At 36.2% G+C, this 18,096-nt stretch overlaps 1 protein-coding gene across 4 annotated transcripts in view; it reads left to right on the forward strand.

The window, feature by feature from the left end:
* The window catches only part of Fut8 (fucosyltransferase 8), a 240,380-nt gene that overhangs the window by 40,860 nt on the left and 181,424 nt on the right, over positions 1–18,096 (forward strand). Inside the window, exons 1-2 of one of the 4 annotated variants that reach the window (XM_029484495.2) lie at positions 5,120–5,267; positions 6,715–6,757. The exons of the other annotated variants lie outside the window; for them this stretch is intronic. The gene's annotated coding sequence lies outside the window, so the exon portion shown is untranslated. Of the gene's footprint in view, positions 1–5,119; positions 5,268–6,714; positions 6,758–18,096 lie in introns of those variants that run through there. 4 annotated transcript variants of the gene reach the window in all.

The raw sequence follows: 18,096 nt of genomic DNA on the forward strand, positions 1-18,096 counted from the left end.
AAGCTATGTGTCTGTGTACCAATGGAGTACAGTACCAATTGTTCACATTAGTCCAAACTATAAATTGTGCATTAATTGGGAAATATTTTCTGTCTGCCTACCGAGTATAATCTTTTCTTCATAAAGTCATAGCATATTACTTCTTTTTTTTTTTTTTTTTTGAGACAGGGTTTCTCTGTGTAGCCCTGGCTGTCCTGGCACTCACTTTGTAGACCAGGCTGGCCTCGAACTCAGAAATCCGCCTGCCTCTGCCTCCCGAGTGCTGGGACTAAAGGCGTGCGCCACCACGCCCGGCCGCATATTACTTCTTAATGGCTTTGATTTTCAAGTTTTGAATTTGATAGAACAAGTTGTGACCACATTTTTTATGTTGAGCTGGTTGTGTGGCATAGTTGGTAACGAGAATAAACTCACTTTAGAAACTTCTGATGTTTTAGTAGCTCTTCTAAGACTTGTCCACACATGAACATTAAATCATATATTAACATCTCTACTATTAATATTAATTCTAAGAGGATTGGCATACATATTTATCACTTCAATTAAAACAGTTCTACAGGCTTTTTACTTTTAGTTAAGGCTGCCCCCCTTCACCACGACCGGTAGCAATGTGCATCTGTTTTCTGCTAACGTGGTTTACCTTTCATAGTATGCTGCTTAAATGGAATTATCTAGTATTCGGCTTTTGGAATCTGCTTCTGTTACTTACTATAATGCATTTGTGTGGTATTCATGTTTCTGTGTGTATCAGTATTTGCTTTTCAGTTGTATAGTAGACTCCAAGTGTGTGGGATTACTGCAGTCAGTTTATGGACATTTGGATTGTTTCAAGTTTGGGGTGATAATAAAGCTTCTACAGTTTTGCATTAAAAAATATCATGGCTTAATATTCTTTATTAAAATAACTTTTTTTTTGTTAAAAGAGATTGTATTGATTTAATTAACCATCACTGTTTTGGGGGCTAGGGTTGCATTTCTTTTAAAAACTGTTCCATGCTCTCTCCAGTTCTAGGTATTGGAATTAGTAGCTTGTACATTCAAGGAAAGGTCTCGGCTTAGCCCTTTTTTGGTTTGTTTTTGAGACAGGGATTTGCTGTACAATTAGACTGTCCTGAACTCATGGGTTTCCTGCCTCCACCTTCTGATTGCTAGGATCAGTAGCATGTGTACCACCATGTCCACCACTACAGGCTTTCAGTGTTATTAAAAAGAAATCAGAAAAAAATTAATAATATAGAGTAGAGGGAGAGTCCTTTAACTTACTGTCATGTGTATGTTTATTAAGAGAATCCATATCCAGTTGTTAAAAGTAGATGGTAGCAGAACTTGCAGTGTTTCTTGAGTGCAGTGTTAGATCAGGCATGTATAGGAAGAACAAGCCTAAAGTTTCCAGTTTATAAAAGTCAAATAAATTACAAGTATTTTTCCTGATCTTAAAATTTTAGTTAAAGAGGACAGAAATTTAGTATGGAAAGCTTAAATAGAATTTTTCTGAATGAACATTTGAAGTGAAAGTGAATGAAACAGTCCTATTTGTGAAAATTAATGGTGTCAAAAATAGCTTGAAAAGCTCCTTGGATATTTGTAAGAAAGTTGTTCTTTATTTGCTATAGATATAAAAAGATCTTGAGAAAATGTAATGCTCTGTGTCAGAGAATGCTCACGTTGCTTGGTAGAGATTCCTGCTGTTACTCTGGGCACTCTTAAGTGCTGCTGAACCTTTACACTGTTGTCATTCCTAAATATTTTTAGATGAATTTTGTAACTTTCATAGAACCTCTGTACACACATGCTATTAGTTATATTGTGTTATCATAGAATGTTTCTTCTTTGAGAGAGTGAGAGAGTTTGTGTATGCATGTGTATATTTATGCCATTTGTGGCATAGTAGGAGTGTAGAGGTCAAAGGCCACCTTGAGGTGCTCTTATTTTACTGTGTAGGTCCTGGGGATTTAACACAGGTTATCAGGTTTGGCAGCAGGCCCCTTTGCCCACTCAGCCATCTTGTTTTAAATAGGTAAAGTGACTTAGTGCAGTCAGAGCAATTTAGACATTCTTTGTTTGTTTGTTTGTTTGTTTTTCTTTTTTTTTTAAATATTTTTTTTATTACATATTTTCCTCAATTACATTTCCAATGATATCCCAAAAGTGTTTGTTTGTTTTTCGAGACAGGGTTTCTCTGTATAGCCCTGGCTGTCCTAGAACTCACTTTGTAAACCAGGCTGGCCTCAAACGAAGAAATCCACCTGCCTCTGTCTCCCAAGTGCTGGGATTAAAGGCGTGTGCCACCACTGCCAGGCCACTTTAGACATTCTTTTGACATAGAATACAGGTTCATTATCCTTCACATTAGAATCTGAGATTCAGTATACCAAGATCTGAAACCAGCATGACAACATGAGTGAAAAAAATTCCACAACTTCATGTGACGGGTCAAACAAAAACAGACGTATTAAAAATACCAATCACAAAAGAACTCGCACAATATGTACTCACTGATAAGTGGATATTAGCCCAGAAATTCAGAATACCCAAGATATAAGATACAATTTGCTAAATGCATGAAACTCAAGAAGAACGAAGACCAAAGTGTGGACACTTTGCCCCTTCTTAGAATTGGGAACAAAACACCCATGGAAGAAGTTACAGAGACAAAGTTTGGAGCTGAGACGAAAGGATGGACCATCTAGAGACTGCCATGTCCAGGGATCCATCCCATAATCAGCTTCCAAACGCTGAAACCATTGCATACACTAGCAAGATTTTGCTGAAAGGACCCAGATATGGCTGTCTCTTGTGAGACGATGCCGGGGCCTAGCAAACACAGGAGTGGATGCTCACAGTCATCTATTGGATGGATCACAGGGCTCCCAATGGAGAAGCTAGAGAAAGTACCCAAGGAGCTAAAGGGATCTGCAACCCTATAGGTGGAACAACATGATGAACTAACCAGTACCCCAGAGCTCTTAACTCTAGCTGCATATGTATCGAAAGATGGCCTAGTCGGCCATCACTGGAAAGAGAGGCCCATTGGTTGTGCAAACTTTTTTGTGGGTTGAGAGGCTCAAACTCAGTTGCCTGGCCTACTCAGAAAGTGCCTTTGCCTTCTGAGCAGTCTCATTGGTCCTTATGTAACTTTTGAATATAACACTAAAGCTAGTACTAGAAAGGATGAAAAGTAGTGTGTGGAAATATAGATGTTAGCCAAAAAGTATGTTATAATTATGACAAATACATACTCTCTGAAATGTATTTTGAGTTCTCATCTGTGTGATTGCACTTCTTGAACCTTATTTTGAATTTTCATACTTTGTAAAGGTGGTATTGTATATCAAGCATTACTACCTATCCCTCTATCATTGGGTTACTTGGACCTTATTAAAGCACTTTTATTTGTGGACTCACTAAGATGCTCAGGGCAAGAAGTAGAAATTAATTTTTTCCAAGAGCACGTGGAAACAGTATTAAACATCTGTAAAAGCTGGTTCTTCTCATAGCATTTTATGTAGAGAGAGACCTTACTGCTCTTTTTGTACGTAGAAGGCTGGAGATATAAGTAGATGAGGTGATGTGTTTTTAATTGTGCAGCTGTCTGGAAACAGTATCATGCTCACTACCTCTCCTCTGGAATCACTGCCTGACTTGGGGTTGGAGGAAGTTAAACTACTTGTTTAATGTTTCTAAAACTCAGTTTTAATTTATTTTCTTTCCAGTTGATTTTAAGATAAAACATCTTTTAAAAATAATTTGAGATGTGATCTTACTCTGTAAACAGATCAAAACACTGACATCGGAATATACAGCTAGAAAAATGCAGCAATAATATTTTATAATCTCAAGACATTTCTTATGTAATTTATTTAAAGTTTAGATTTTAAGTAAAATGCCTTTTACAAGTATATTAGGAAACATACTTTAAAAAAACTAGAACTCGTTTTAAAAAGTACCTTAAGGTGATGTTATTTTTGATTTTAAGAATTTAATTTATAAAAATATAGATCGATAATAATTGGTAGAATTCAGAATTAACCAGTTTCTTTTATTTGGTGAGTACTATCAAGCTTAGACAATCAAAAGATAAATCTTGTTTGAAATACTATTTGAGAAGTACAAATTGCTTTGCAGTTTCATGAGGTCTCATTTGTCAATTCTCGATCTTACTGCGCAAGCCATTGCTGTTCTATTAGGAATTTTTCCCCTGTGCCCATATCTTAAAGGCTTTTCCCCCACTTTCTCCTCTATAAGTTTCAGTGTCTCTGGTTTTATGTGAAGTTCCTTGATCCACTTAGATTTGGCCTTAGTACAAGGAGATAGGAATGGATCGATTCGCATTCTTCTACATGTTAACAACCAGTTGTGCCAGCACCATTTGTTGAAATTGCTGTCTTTCTTCCACTGGATGGTTTTAGCTCCCTTGTTGAAGATAAAGTGACTATATTTGTGAGTTTCATTCACTGGACTCACTCATCTGTTGGAAGTTTTGGTGACCATTGATAATCAGGTATCTTTGCACCAGTGTCAAGTACTCCTGCATCTTTTGACCAATCCCACTCAATGACCATCTGTGACTTACTATCTCTTACATTTCCCTGAACCTCCCAAAGTAGCACAATCAATCAGGGACTAGATAGTCAATACACATACTTGTGGGAGATAGTCGGTCTTTAAACCTTAACAGGGGTGTTGGGGTAGAGGCCTTAGAAAATCTCTGAGTAAGGTCATCTGAGGGAGTTGTCAAAAACAGAGGAAGTCTGCCCTCCCTTCTTTCTGGCTACCTATCTGGCTATGCGATTCCTCCCTTTCACAGCAACTCTGCCTGTTACAGGGTTCTTACCAGAGTTGATTCTATGCTGTGTGAACCCTTAGGATTCAAAACTAAGCTAAACACACTTCCTTTCTTCATAAACACCTAACCTTATGTATTTCATCATGATATAAAAGATATATTACTCTAATGATGATATCAGCGTAACGTGATGTTAATGTATACAAAAGTGTGTGTGTGTTGGATTTCTAGGATATAGTTGTAACAAACTACTATAAACTGGATGGCTTAAGACAATAGAAATGTATTTTCTCACAGTTCTTTAAGTTGGACATCTGAAATCAGAATGTTGGGAGAGCCATGCTTCTCTGAAGACTCTAGAGAAGACTCTTGCTTTCCTCCCTCTTCGCTATGACCAGTAGTTATTAGAAATCGTTGATGTTTCTCAGCTTGTCACTGCATAATTCTGACTACTTCAGAATTCACATAGCAGTCCATGCATGTAAGTCCAAATTTCCTTTTCATAATGACCACAGACCTGCCCTAACATAATATAATGTTCTAGTAACTTGGTCATGTCTGTAAAGTCTATTTCCAAATAAGGCTCTGTGGACAAGTACCTCTCTCTCTCTCTCTCTCTCTCTCTCTCTCTCTCTCTCTCTCTCTCACTTTAATATATTACAGAGGACATATAATTTTAGATCTCATTATTTAAGCTTTGTGTAGGGTAGATGGTTTTGTTCCTCAGCATTCATGAAACTGTAGAAGGCTGGTTTTGTTAGCATCTATGTAGTATAAAAATCTCATGCTATTTAAAATTCCCATAACAGCATGTTTTAATTAAAAACAAACTAATTTGGATGTCAAGAGACCTTGGTTCTAGTTTCCATTCTGAATTAACTATTTTGTTGTATAACTTTTCCTGGCAAGATGTGAGCAAATGACTGTTCAGCCCAGATAGGGCACTACTCACAGACCAAAGTAACAGCTATATTGAATTTTATTTTAGTGAAGTAGTGAATTTACTTGTATTATTTAAAGGAGGATAAATGGCTGAAAGGCAGGTGCACCATCCACTGTAGCATGGTGAAAACTAATTATAGCTGCCTCTCTAGAGCTCCCTGCACAACTTGTAGACAGCTCAGTTGATGAGAGGGTCTCTTCTCCCTGCCAGTTGTTATAGCTTATGTAGCCTAAAGGCTAGGGCCTTGTAGACCTTACAAATTTAAGGAACTTCCTGGAATTTTTGAATTGTTAACTTTTAAGCTTTGCTTATTTTTGGAGTCTTGATGAACTTTCCAGGATGAAATGTTTCAGTTAGGAAATTGTTATTTACAACCATGTCCAGTTAATTATTTTCCTCCTGGATAGTAAGTGGGAGGCCTGGAGGAAGAGAAGCATGGAAGAAATGACTTTTCTGCCTCTCAGATTCTACAGTTATGTAATTGTGGAGTAACTTCTTTCTGTGTGCCATATTTAGAGTTTTGTTGGCATCACAAAAGAAAAAGTAAAACGAGAATGTCCCAAATACCCATTGGATCAGCCCTGGCTTGTGAACGTAGCACCTACAGATTAATTTGTTTGGTTTACTTCAGTGAATCACTGATGAAGATCACTAATTTGCTGTTAGCCCTGCTTTTCCTAAGTGATCATAATTTTTTAAAATCTCTATAGCGTATCAGAAAATGGACCGCTCTTACCGCTAGTTAATTCACTTAAGACTGAAAATGTGCCACTGCTTTGCTTTCTTGCTGAGTTCATAAAACGAAATGAGTGTAAGGAGTGTAGTCTCTCCTCTGCGCTCAGTTCTCTTGTTACATCTTTCTTGTTATCAAGGGATCTTAGAACAACCCTTACTAGCGAATGCTAATTAGCCTGGGAGGTGGAGCATGATGTAAAAGTTACAGCTGTGGTTCATGACTGCTGGATTTTCCTTGTGTTTTGAATAGGTCGTTGAAGTATTTTGTTTGAAATCTTTCTTTCAATCATGAGGTGAGTCATGGTAATTACTTCTTAGAGATACTGTGAGCATTGGGAAGGAAATTGGTAATACTGAAATGCTTAACCGATTACAGTATGTAGATGTATGTATATGCTCACATTAATAATATTTGTTTATTGGTATCAGAATAGGTAGAGTCAATGTCTGGATATGAGGAAGTTATGAGGAAAATTAAGTATTTTTTACTTCATACAGTAAAAATTTAAAACTATATTCTGAGGATAGAGATTCTGTTTGAGTATAGAATTTAATGTAATCTTGTAGGAATACTTGGAATAAAATGTTAAAAAGGATAGAATATAGAGACTAAATATGTACTGTAGGTATGGTAGAGTCATAGTTTTTATTTATATTTTCATTTTTCAGTGAAAAGGGTAGGAGGATCAGAGTTCAAAACTGCCTTGCTACTCTACCAGAGATAGGTTTAAAATGTTAGGCTGGAGAAATGGCAATAGAAAGAGCACTTCCGGAGGGACCTAATTCTCAGCACTTACATGGTGGCTTACAGTCGTCTGTAACTCCTCTTCTAGGACGGGGTATGACATCTTTCTCTGGCTTCCCTCTGCACCAGGTGCACATGTGCCAAGTTTTTGACATAAAGTTTTGCTTTTCACTAAAGAACTTGCAAACATTTTCTCATAAGTCTATTAGATTTTTATTTTTCTCAACTGTTGCTTATTTGAGAAAGTCTTTATTACTTCTTTACTTTTGAAGTATAATACTGCACTTCTGACTTGGATTTGTTCTCTTTTTAATAGTTGAAATATTTCATTTTGTTCTTTTCTTGCTATGTGGTTTCTGAAGTGGGGCACTTGAGGTAATCCTGACCCCCTTCCTCTGTAGGTAAGGTGGCCTTCTGGTTTTTATTATCCTCTTGCTTCTCTCTGTCTGATTTTTGGCAGTCTTACTGTAATATGCCTACATTTAAGTATGTTGGTGTTTATCCTGCTTTCTGTTCTCTGGACCCTGAACTGTCACCACAACAGTTCTTATCTGTTGCCAAGTGTGGATTTGTGGCACTTCCTTTTTATTTCCTGTCTCCTGCTAACCATGTCCACCTGCTTTTCTGGTATTTGCTTCTCCTATCAGCATTCTTAGCATACGGAGTTCACATTTCTGGTAGTATTTCTAATACCCCAGTCTGTTTGGCAGGTAGGCAGCACTTTACTGCCTATCCGTGCTCCCTTTCTTTCTATTATTTTGTGAGTTTTGCCCTAAAAATACCTTTTACTTATTTTGTTCATAGATAGACATAATGTATTAGGTAAAGGAAGCTGAGGTCAGAGTTCACATGGAGAGAACTTCTGTGTTTATCTACTTAAGAGGCAGGCTGTATTGTGCAGCTTTCATGTTTGAGGCTAAACTTTGTATTTAGATTTTTTTCCCTGAGAGAATCTTTAAATCTGAGGTTTACACTTCTTTTAGCTGCACCCCTTGGCTGTTGCATAGGAGTCATGTTAATGTGGGAAAAGGGGAGAAGGTCATGAGGGGAAGAGGTTGTCTGGTCCTTTTGAAAGATCAGTCTCTTGTGAATTTGACTTGGGTATCTTTTCCCTACGTCAGAAGATAAAAGGGGCTGGAGTGGGTATTTCCCTTCTGGATTGCTCAGATACTGTAAAAACCTAGTCACAGGCTAGGTAAAACCCCAGTTACTTAAGTTTTATAAAATACTTTCATTTTTGGAGGGAAGGCCTTTTAAGAGTTCAGAGCATTGGACACATTTCAGAAAGGTTATGTTTCTTCTTTTGTCTGCTGTAAGTATAAGGGTCTTTTCTCAGATTTTTACTTTAACAATCTGATAGAGTTCCTGAAGATAAAACTCAAGAAAATATTGGGACTTTGATAAGATTGGGTCCTCTAGCAGGTTTAAAATTTTTATTTATTAAATAATTTCTTTTATTCTAATATACTTAAATCATTTCCCTTTTCATTTCCTCCCTCCAAACCCTTCCATATAGCCTTCCTTGTTTTCTTTCAAATCCATGCCCTCTTTTTTTCATTAATTTTTGTTACACATGCAATCCTGAATATATAAATACAACCTCCTTGCTCTGTATAATGTTGCTTATATGTATGTTTTCAGGACTGATCATTTGGTATTAGAAAAAATGGATGTGCCTTTCCTGGGGAAGACTATTTCTCCTGTTCTTAGTATTCCTTACTTACCTGTAGTATTGGGTTGAAGATTCCTGGGTTTCTCTCACAGGTTTGAACTGTTTCAGCAATTTAATTATATATATATGTAGTACATATTTTAAGGATTTATTTGTTTTATATGTATAGTACTTTTCTATATGTATAAATGTGTGAACCACCCTCAGAGATCAGAAGGAGGTGTCATATCTCTCAGGACTTAAGTTATTAAATAAATAACATGTGGTGCAGGGAACGGAACCCAGGTCCTCTGGAAGATAAGTGCTCCTAACTACTGAGCCATCTCTCCAGGTCTGCTCCTGCAATGTTTTAACTGCACTAAAGTCTCCGCACTGATGCTGCTTCCCAGTGAGAGCTTCTGGTCCCCACATGTGACTTCTCTGCCTTGCTGTCCATGGTCCAGAGTGGCAGTCCATCTTCTGACCTCAGTTTCATAATAGATTCAGCAAAGTATTGATTTTCAGCCTGTTTTCTTGTTATGGGGGTGAAAGTAATGAATCCTAGGTTCACTACATTTTAAAAATTCAATTAAAGTTATTATTTTTATTGTATTTGGTAGTATGATAAAGACTTTGTTATTAATGTCTTTTGATTTGGCAATACTAACTAGAAATTTTATTTTCTAATATTGTGCTTATATATTTTGGGGTAACATTCTAATTTGCAAGGAAGCTTTTTCATAGGAAATTGATCCATAATACTGATTTTTTTGAAACTTTTATTTTTATTTATTTTGTTTCTTATTTCTATTAAAACGACTCAGTATATTTACTATCTAGCTTGCAAACACAGTTTGAGACAATAGCCATCTTTGTTTCCTGTGTTGTGAGGTCATGATTTCTTTTTTGTATTCATAAGCTGAGTGTCAGTTTGTGGCAAGCTTCACCAATTGTACTTTGGATACAGATGATGTTCAGAGTATTGATAGTTTGGATTTGTGAAACCAGTTAATTATATGAACCATTTACATTGGGTTTTTACTTTAACACTTTTTATTTATTTTATGTGAATTAGTGTTTTGTCGGCATGTGTATATATGCACTTTGTGTGTGCTTGGTGCTGGCGGAGGTCAGAAGAGGATGACAGAGCCACTGGAGCTGGGTTGTGAGCAGGGGACTGAACTCTGGGTCCTCTACAAGAACAGTGGGTGCTCCTAACTGCTTGACCATCTCTTCAGCCTAACGTTGGATTTCTTAATTAGTAGATTGAATAGAGCATAATAGGCTAAGTCCTTGTACTTCTTTGATTTAGACAGAAAAAAAAGCTCATGCAAATATGTTGGAGACAAATTTGTGTAAATTAAAAAAATATAAAATATGGTTTAAAGATTTTGTTTTGAAAAATCTTCACATTAAAAAAAATTCACTATATTTTAGATTTTGATGTTCACTGAAGTGCTGAATTTGATGACTCAGACCCCACCGGGTTACCTGTAAAAGCTGTCAAAAGACAGCTGTTAAGTCTTCTGAGGCTCCGTGCATGCCTCCTTCCTGATGTCTAAGTTAGAGATTTTATACATAACTACATTTAGCCTCCTGTTTTTCCAAGATATTTGCTAAATATAAAAGAAACACGTCTTTCTGTAAAATTGATTAGGCTTTGATGAGCCCAAGATAAGAAGAAAGGGATTGCAAATCACTGGATTCATTTTATTGTAAAAGTAGCAAAATTCCTCAGTTGATTTTTTCTTTCTTTTTTTTGTGGCTTTGTTAAGAGAAGTATCACTTACCTGCTATGGGAAACCAAAGTCTTGTCTACTAGATGCGTATATATTTATTTACTTATATCCTCATTCCCCCTGAGTCTTGTGGTATATATTTTCTTCAAAACAAACACACACACACACACACACACACACACACACACACACCAAATCAATCCAAAAAAACCCAAACTTGGTTAATAACTACTGTGAGTTTGAAATATGAAGTGATAAGTGACTCTGGAGGAAGCTGATACATTTACTAGGTGAGTTAGGTCTATGCTAATGATTGCAGAACAAGATAATGTTTGCCAAATTGTGAAATTGTGCTTGAAAATAAAAAGAGTCTGCGTGTTTGTATGGAGAGTTATTCTGCAGGCTAAACTTTAGTAGGTTCTGAGGATTCAATGCATATCCTCATACCTGCATGGTAAACAATTTACCTACTGAAACATTTCTCCAATCCTTGAATGGCACTTCAAGGAGATCAAGATTATTATGACAGAGAAACTTTTTTGGATCATTTTATATAACAAATATATAGTTCTTTTATTTCAGTTCTCTATGTAACTGCATTGTACTCCCATTTAACAGGGGTGGTGCATTTTCTTATGTGCTTATGTTTATATTTGTTACTGTTTTCATAATAGAATTCAAATTCTCTGATATACTCTGATCTACAATACCAGGCACATAATAGGCAGTCAGGAATATTTGATGAATGGAGTGTTTTGATTTGTTTTTGGAGCAAAAGAGGTTCAGGTTTAAGTGGCATATAAATAGATTAAGGTAATTTAATTTTGTAAAGATCATGGGAGAAAGCAGCACTGTAATAAGAACTCATTAATTTCCAGGCTTGACAGTTTTCATTGTCATATTCTGCTAAATATGCATCACCATTAAGTTGGGGATTTAAGACAAAATTTGATTAGTAAAGTTAATTTTTTAATAAAAAGTCTAAAAAATTTTGAAGTATTACAAATTTTATTTCATTTTATTTTAGAAGTTCCATGAGATACTCTGAAAGCTCTAGAACTTAGGAAATGTCTGAAGTAAAATGTATCAAAGCAAAACTTTTTCAGAATTTATAGGAGAAAAAGAATGCATATTAAATTATAAGTAGGGTTGCTAGTGCCAGTGTGACCAAAGGGTAAATGCTAGCCAGTGTAAGTGGGCAGGTAGGATGGCTCAGTAGGTAAAGTTGTTTGCTACCAGTCCTGAGGACCTTCAGGACCTACACGGTGGAAGGAGAGGATCGGTTTTCAAAAGTTGTCCTCTGATGTCTACAAGGGATACACATACCACACACACACACACACACACACACACACACACACACACACACACACACACACAGACAGACACACACACAGACACACAAATGAACACTAACTTTTAAAAAAATGCTTTAAATCAGCTATTTGCTGAGAATCTCAGAAGTAATACCTGTAACTTAATGTTGAATTAAACTATATTAAATATAGTGTATAAAGTCTTCCTCAATGTTACACTGTCAGAAGAAAGTGATGACATTTAGTTTCAAGATCAAATTAACTTTTATTAATAAATTAAAAGAATCTGATTTTGCCTGGGGTAGACTGGACGGTAGACTGGATGGAGGCACATTGTCACTCAGCTGAGTTTCTGTTGTGCCTTTCACTGCTGTCTTCTCTTTAGCTGTGAGTGCTCGGGTAGCTCTTAAGTGCTAAATCTGTACCTACCTGTCAGGCTGTGGCTTAGGCGTTGAGATCACCTCAATCAACTTAGCCATGATTTTCCCTGAGTGTAGAAGAAAATGACATGGAAAGAGCAAGCCTTGTGAGTTTTGGAAGCTTTTATTGTCCCCATGGTAATCGCTCATTTGTTGTAATCACCATCAGTCAGTTTTCAGATTGTCCCTTGGCAGTGACTCAGAAGCTACCACAGACTGCAGAAGGTCACCTGGACTCTCTGCACAAACTGATCCCTGTTTAAAAGCCTGAAAGATCAGAAAGTCAGTGCAAAATAGTAAGACCTGGCAAGAATTTATTTAAAATCCCCAGGGCTTCATGATGAACAAAGGAGGGGACCCCAAAAGGCATCATCTTTTTTTTTTTTTTTTTTTTTGCAATTCCTCACGGGACCTCAGTTGTCAGAAAAATTTTCAAGTCCCTTTATGGTCACCAGAAGCCATCAAAGACAAAAGTTACAACAGGTTTTAAAGATCTGATGAGCATTTATGTGTGACTTTGGAGTTGGACACTTCATTTTATGAAGCAGAGTGACTGTTCTGGGATGAGCAGAGGAGGTCAGCTTTAAAGCACTAAAGGGCTCAAAAAGGCCAAAGCAACAGAAAGCGATGATTGTTACTTCCTGGATCAGAGCAGAAGGAACTTCTTTGTCTGAGTGATTCTGGTTGGCTGGACATTCCTGCGGATTTGGAAACTGGCCCTTCGAAGTTAGTTGGGTTACTTAGCATTTGTGACTTCATTCTAGACACATCTCATCTGCTGGGGCCCAGGGCAGGAGGCTAGTCCAAAAAACAATGACATTTCATGACCTTGTTTAACAGCAGTGACTTAAGTCTGTTTCGTTCTAACTCTGCCTGGCGCTTACTCTCTCTCTAGAACTTTTTTCCCCCTTCAAAATCAGAACCAAAACTGGGCATAGTGGTACACACCCTTAATCTTAATCCTCTGACGGTGGTGGCAGAGGACAGCCGTGACTACATAGTGACTTTGAGTCCAGTTTAACTCTGAGATCTTGTCTCAAAGCAACAAACAAGAAAACTGTAATCAAATTGCTCATTAGATAGCAAAACTTTGTGCTGACTTCATAACACATTTAGAGGGTGCCTTTTCCCAAATTGCTCTAAGTATTTAGCTATAGCTTCTTTAGTATAATTTTGTGAATATCTTTGAACTTTGTAGAGTTGAAGCATCAGAGTTTTTGCATATGGCCATAGTTTCTTAATTATTTGTGTGTTGATTTTATCTAATAGGTAAAAGTTTTTTCTTTTTTTGAGTTCTGTGTCTGAAAATTGAATCTCTAATTCCACTAGTAGTGTGTGTGTGTGTGTGAGAGAGAGAGAGAGAGAGAGAGAGAGAGAGCGAGCGAGCGAGCGTAAGTGAGCTGGGGTTGTATCTAGAGCTTTGTACATGCTAGGCAAATGCACTACTATTGAGTTATAACTATGATCCCTTATATTTTTATTGGGAACTTCAATTTTCTTGATAAGGGTATCTATAAAGATTCTTTACATAAAGTTATGGTAATTGAATTGAGATCAAGACTGAGTTATTAAAGACAGTGATTTCAAATCTATCTTGAGTTGATGGTAACAAAAACTTGCTGATTTGAAATCATTGCCTTACTCAACCACTACTTTTAACTTGATATTTTCTATTTTAAAATAATGAATATTATTCAGTTTTGGGGCCTGCTAACATTTTAGAAGAATAATAGGGAATTTTGAGTTGGTAGCTAAAAATTATCTTCACAATATTATTTTATTTATTTATTTATTTAATTTATTTATTTTTACCAGAATGACTTACTTGAGTTCTTTAGGTTCCTGTATAAGCAAACAACTTGTCTTTAAACCAGTAAACTAGTAGCTTTACCAATCACAAACTTTCAGCCAACTCTTATTCAGATCTTTTATATATATATATATATTCAGATCTAAAAGCTCAGGCCCAGGCTTTGGCAGTAAAGCTCGCTGGATCAGTTGTGTTTTCAAATATAGCCTGATTCTTGAGTTGTTCTTTGCTCATAAACTGGTAAATTTGTCTTAAAGATTCTCCTTTTTTCTAAACAATAAAGAGAACATGAATTCTGTCAACTGAATATAAGAATTTAGCAGTGAAAATTCTCTCTAAGGCTTTCACTATCATTTTGGACATGCAAGGTCTTTTAAAACACTATCTTTAGCTTTTAATATATTCTAGTTAAATTTGACAATATATTTGTTTGTAAAGTGTCAGGGTCACAAAAGTTGCTCAGTAGATTTTAGTTTCCTTAATATATGTTTTAATTCTTCAGGGTCATGGTCCACAAGTTGATTATTATACAAAGTCTGTTGAGCTTTTAAAAACCTGCAGGTACCTATGTATACATATATAACTATACAGGATTTTGTTTATATTTTCATTGCATTACCACTTTGAGATATAATTACTGCATTAAAAGATTTTATTATTTTTGAGATTTTTATATTCATAGATGTAGGTCACCTTTAGAAAGGATCGTGAATCCACAGACTTTCCTCACATTTTCTTTGTGAGGAAAATCACATTTTTTTGAACACTGGGTATTCTTGGACTTTTACTATTCTCATTTGACAGAAAACAGTTATTTGTATTTTTGTGGTGTGTGTGTGTGCGCGTGTGTGTGTGTAAAATAAAAACTGGATGGAGCATCCAAAGATACATTCAATTGTTTTTGTACATTTGTTGAAAAGGCTGTCTTTTGATTTATTAAAAGTCTTTTGATACTTGGCGTGGTTGCTGGCTCTGGTAAATCACAGCACTTGGGAGACCAGTGATCACAGTACTTCAGAGATAGAGGCAGGAGGATTACAAGTTTGAGGTAGTCTGGGTGCATATCATAAGTCTCTCTGGGTCTGTTGCAGGGTTTCTTCTGTTCCATTGACCTTTGCATATCTTGGTGCTTTTACCATACTGGTCCCTGTGGCTTTGGAAATAATGGAGTTAAGTCATGTTAATCTATCCAACTTGTTCTTCTTTTTCAGTATTATTTTGGCTATTGTGTGGCTATTGGTCTTTTGTTCCAAATGAAACTTTTTCCTTTGCTTAGTAAAAACAGATCTGACTCTTTAAATATGCTTCTTCTGCCATAGGACTCAATGTTAGCTTAGGCTAGAAAGAAGTGACACTACTGATAATTATTTTCCTCTTGTATCCTTTGTGCTGGCTTGCCTGTCTCTCCCCAATATTAATCCTCATGGCTTCTCCAGTAGTGTACAGCTTTTCTGCATAATGCTTTCAAGTGCAGAATCCTGCAGTGCTTAGAGGCAGATAGATGGTAGACAGAGACCTGATCTGGCTGTTTCTTTTTGTTTATAGCATAGAGTGTTGGTAGAACATCAACTCCATAAAGAATGGATTTCTGTCTGTTTCTAATGGTGGGTTTCTAGGAAGTTTAGGGGAGAGCTCTAGAGCAGCTTTTCAGACATTCAGTAGAGGGCACAGTGTTTTCTTCAGCCAGGATAGATCTCAGCCCTGGGGCAGTTAGTGGTTAGAAGAACCTCTTACGGCAGTGTTCTGGCTCAGGTCTAGTGGGTATTGGGTTCTCCTGCAGTACAGCCCTTTTTATTTCTCATTAGTTAGTTGGGTGGTTTCCCAACCCTATTATAGTTAATGATCTCTCATACTAAACTTTCCCTTTTCAAATCCCAGGGTGGCTTCTGTCTTTTAAGTTGACTTTGCATTTCCATATGACTTTTAGAAGCAGTTTGTAAAATGCCCACTGCGATTTTAATTGGAATTATATTGTATTTAGACAAATTTGGAGAGAGTTGACACCATAACAGTACTGAGCCTTCTGACCCTTCGATAAGATATTTCCATTTAGATAATTAGTTTCTATCAGTAGTGTTTTAGATTTTCAATATACTGATTTCTCCCCTGTTTTGTCAGATTAATCCTTTTTAGTATTTTGGTTTCTTTTTTTTGATGATTTTTTTAAATGATATTTAAAAATAAATTTCTAATTGTTCATTGCTCATATGCAGTTCTTCAATTTTTTTGTATATTGCCATAACTTTGATAATTACTATTTTGGTAGATTAATATTACATTGGATCTTCAACTTAGACACTTTAAAAATGCATTTTGTGACTAAAGAAAGTTCTTTTCCCACTAATCTGGATGCCTTGTCTTTTTTCTTGCCTCACTTCAGTAGCTAGTACTTTTAATGCCTGTATAACGCTGAGTAATTAGGCATCTTGATCTTGTTTCTAATGTTACAGGGAAACATCTCTGACAATTAAGATGAAAATTGTGTATTTCTCAGATCTTTGAAATACCCTTTGTTGCACTGAGAAAATATTGTCATATTCCTAGTTTGTAGAAATTAAAAAGAAAAGGAGATAGATGCAGTGTTTGCCATAGGCTTTTTTCATGTTTATTGAGATAACCCATGGTGGTTTGTCTTTTTTTAATTAGTGTGGTGGCTGCTTTACTTAAATGATAAACCATTGCTATACTCCTGACATAAACCAGTTGTTTATGATGTATATTTGGCTGCTTAGTTTTGTCCTGTGTTCACTGATGGGCTTTTTGCTTCTTTGGTATTATATTTGGTATCTTTTCTCTGCCTGTTTTATTTGTATATGCAACTTGTGTGTGTGGCTTTTTTTTTGCCACCAGGTTCACTAATTTTCCCTTTACTGTCTTATCTGTTAATTCAGTGTAGTATATTTTCATTTTAGATACAGTTTTCATCTCTATAGTTTTAGGTATTTTTAATATCCTCTATGTTTCTACTTGAAGTTTTGAATACATAAATATATTTAAAATAGTTTTTAATATTCCTGTCCCAAATTCTAACATCTGTTTTAGTAAATTGTTTTCTTCATTATGACTCATGCTTTTAGCCTCTTTTTTGTGCCTGGTACTTCCCCAGACTACCTTTACCCCCCCCCCCCACCCCCCCAGTCAAGCCTCAATCTCCTAGGCCAAGATGATTTTTCTGTCTCAGTCTCCTAAGGCTGGCACTATAGGCATGTATCATTGTGCCCAGCTCTGGTAATATTGATTGGATGATACTGGAAATTTTACATATATATATATATACATTTTTTTTTTTTTTTCTCTTTTCGAGACAGGGTTTCTCTGTGTAGCCCTGGCTGTCCTAGAGCTCACTCTGTAGACCAGGCTGGCCTAGAATTATATTTTGTATTAGGAATATTTTTTAATCATTTGGGTTTTAGTTGTTTGGAGACAGATTGTGATGTGTTTTCCAGTTTATCAGGTAGCTTAGAGCACCTAGGACTAATTACTTCTCAATACTGAGACAACACCCTCCTGAACACTACCCTCTGAAAGTCCCTTGTTAGTTTGGCTGGTAGGAACAGGCAGTGTTTCTAGTCAGACACTAATCTGTAATTCTTTCAGGTTGTTTCTTTCTTAGCTTCCAGTAGTTCAGTAGTTGACTTACTGTGCTGAATATTTGAGATTTTATAAATGGTATATATATATATATATATATATATATATATATATATATATATATATGTGTGTGTGTGTGTGTGTGTGTGTGTGTGTGTGTATGTGTGTGTGTATGTGTATATATATACATATATATGTATGTATGTATGTATATTAGCAAACTTTTTTTTGTTACTTTGTATCTTTGTTACTTTCTTTCCATATTGATGCCTGGTCTTCATGGACTTTTAGGTTTGTTTCACTACCTTCTTCAGCTGAGTTCATCAACCCACCTTAGTCAGTGTTGAGTCTCCACTGGTAG

Source organism: Mus caroli, unplaced genomic scaffold, assembly GCF_978045245.1.
Source record: "Mus caroli unplaced genomic scaffold, Mus_caroli_1 scaffold_14, whole genome shotgun sequence".
NCBI lineage: Eukaryota > Metazoa > Chordata > Mammalia > Rodentia > Muridae > Mus > Mus caroli.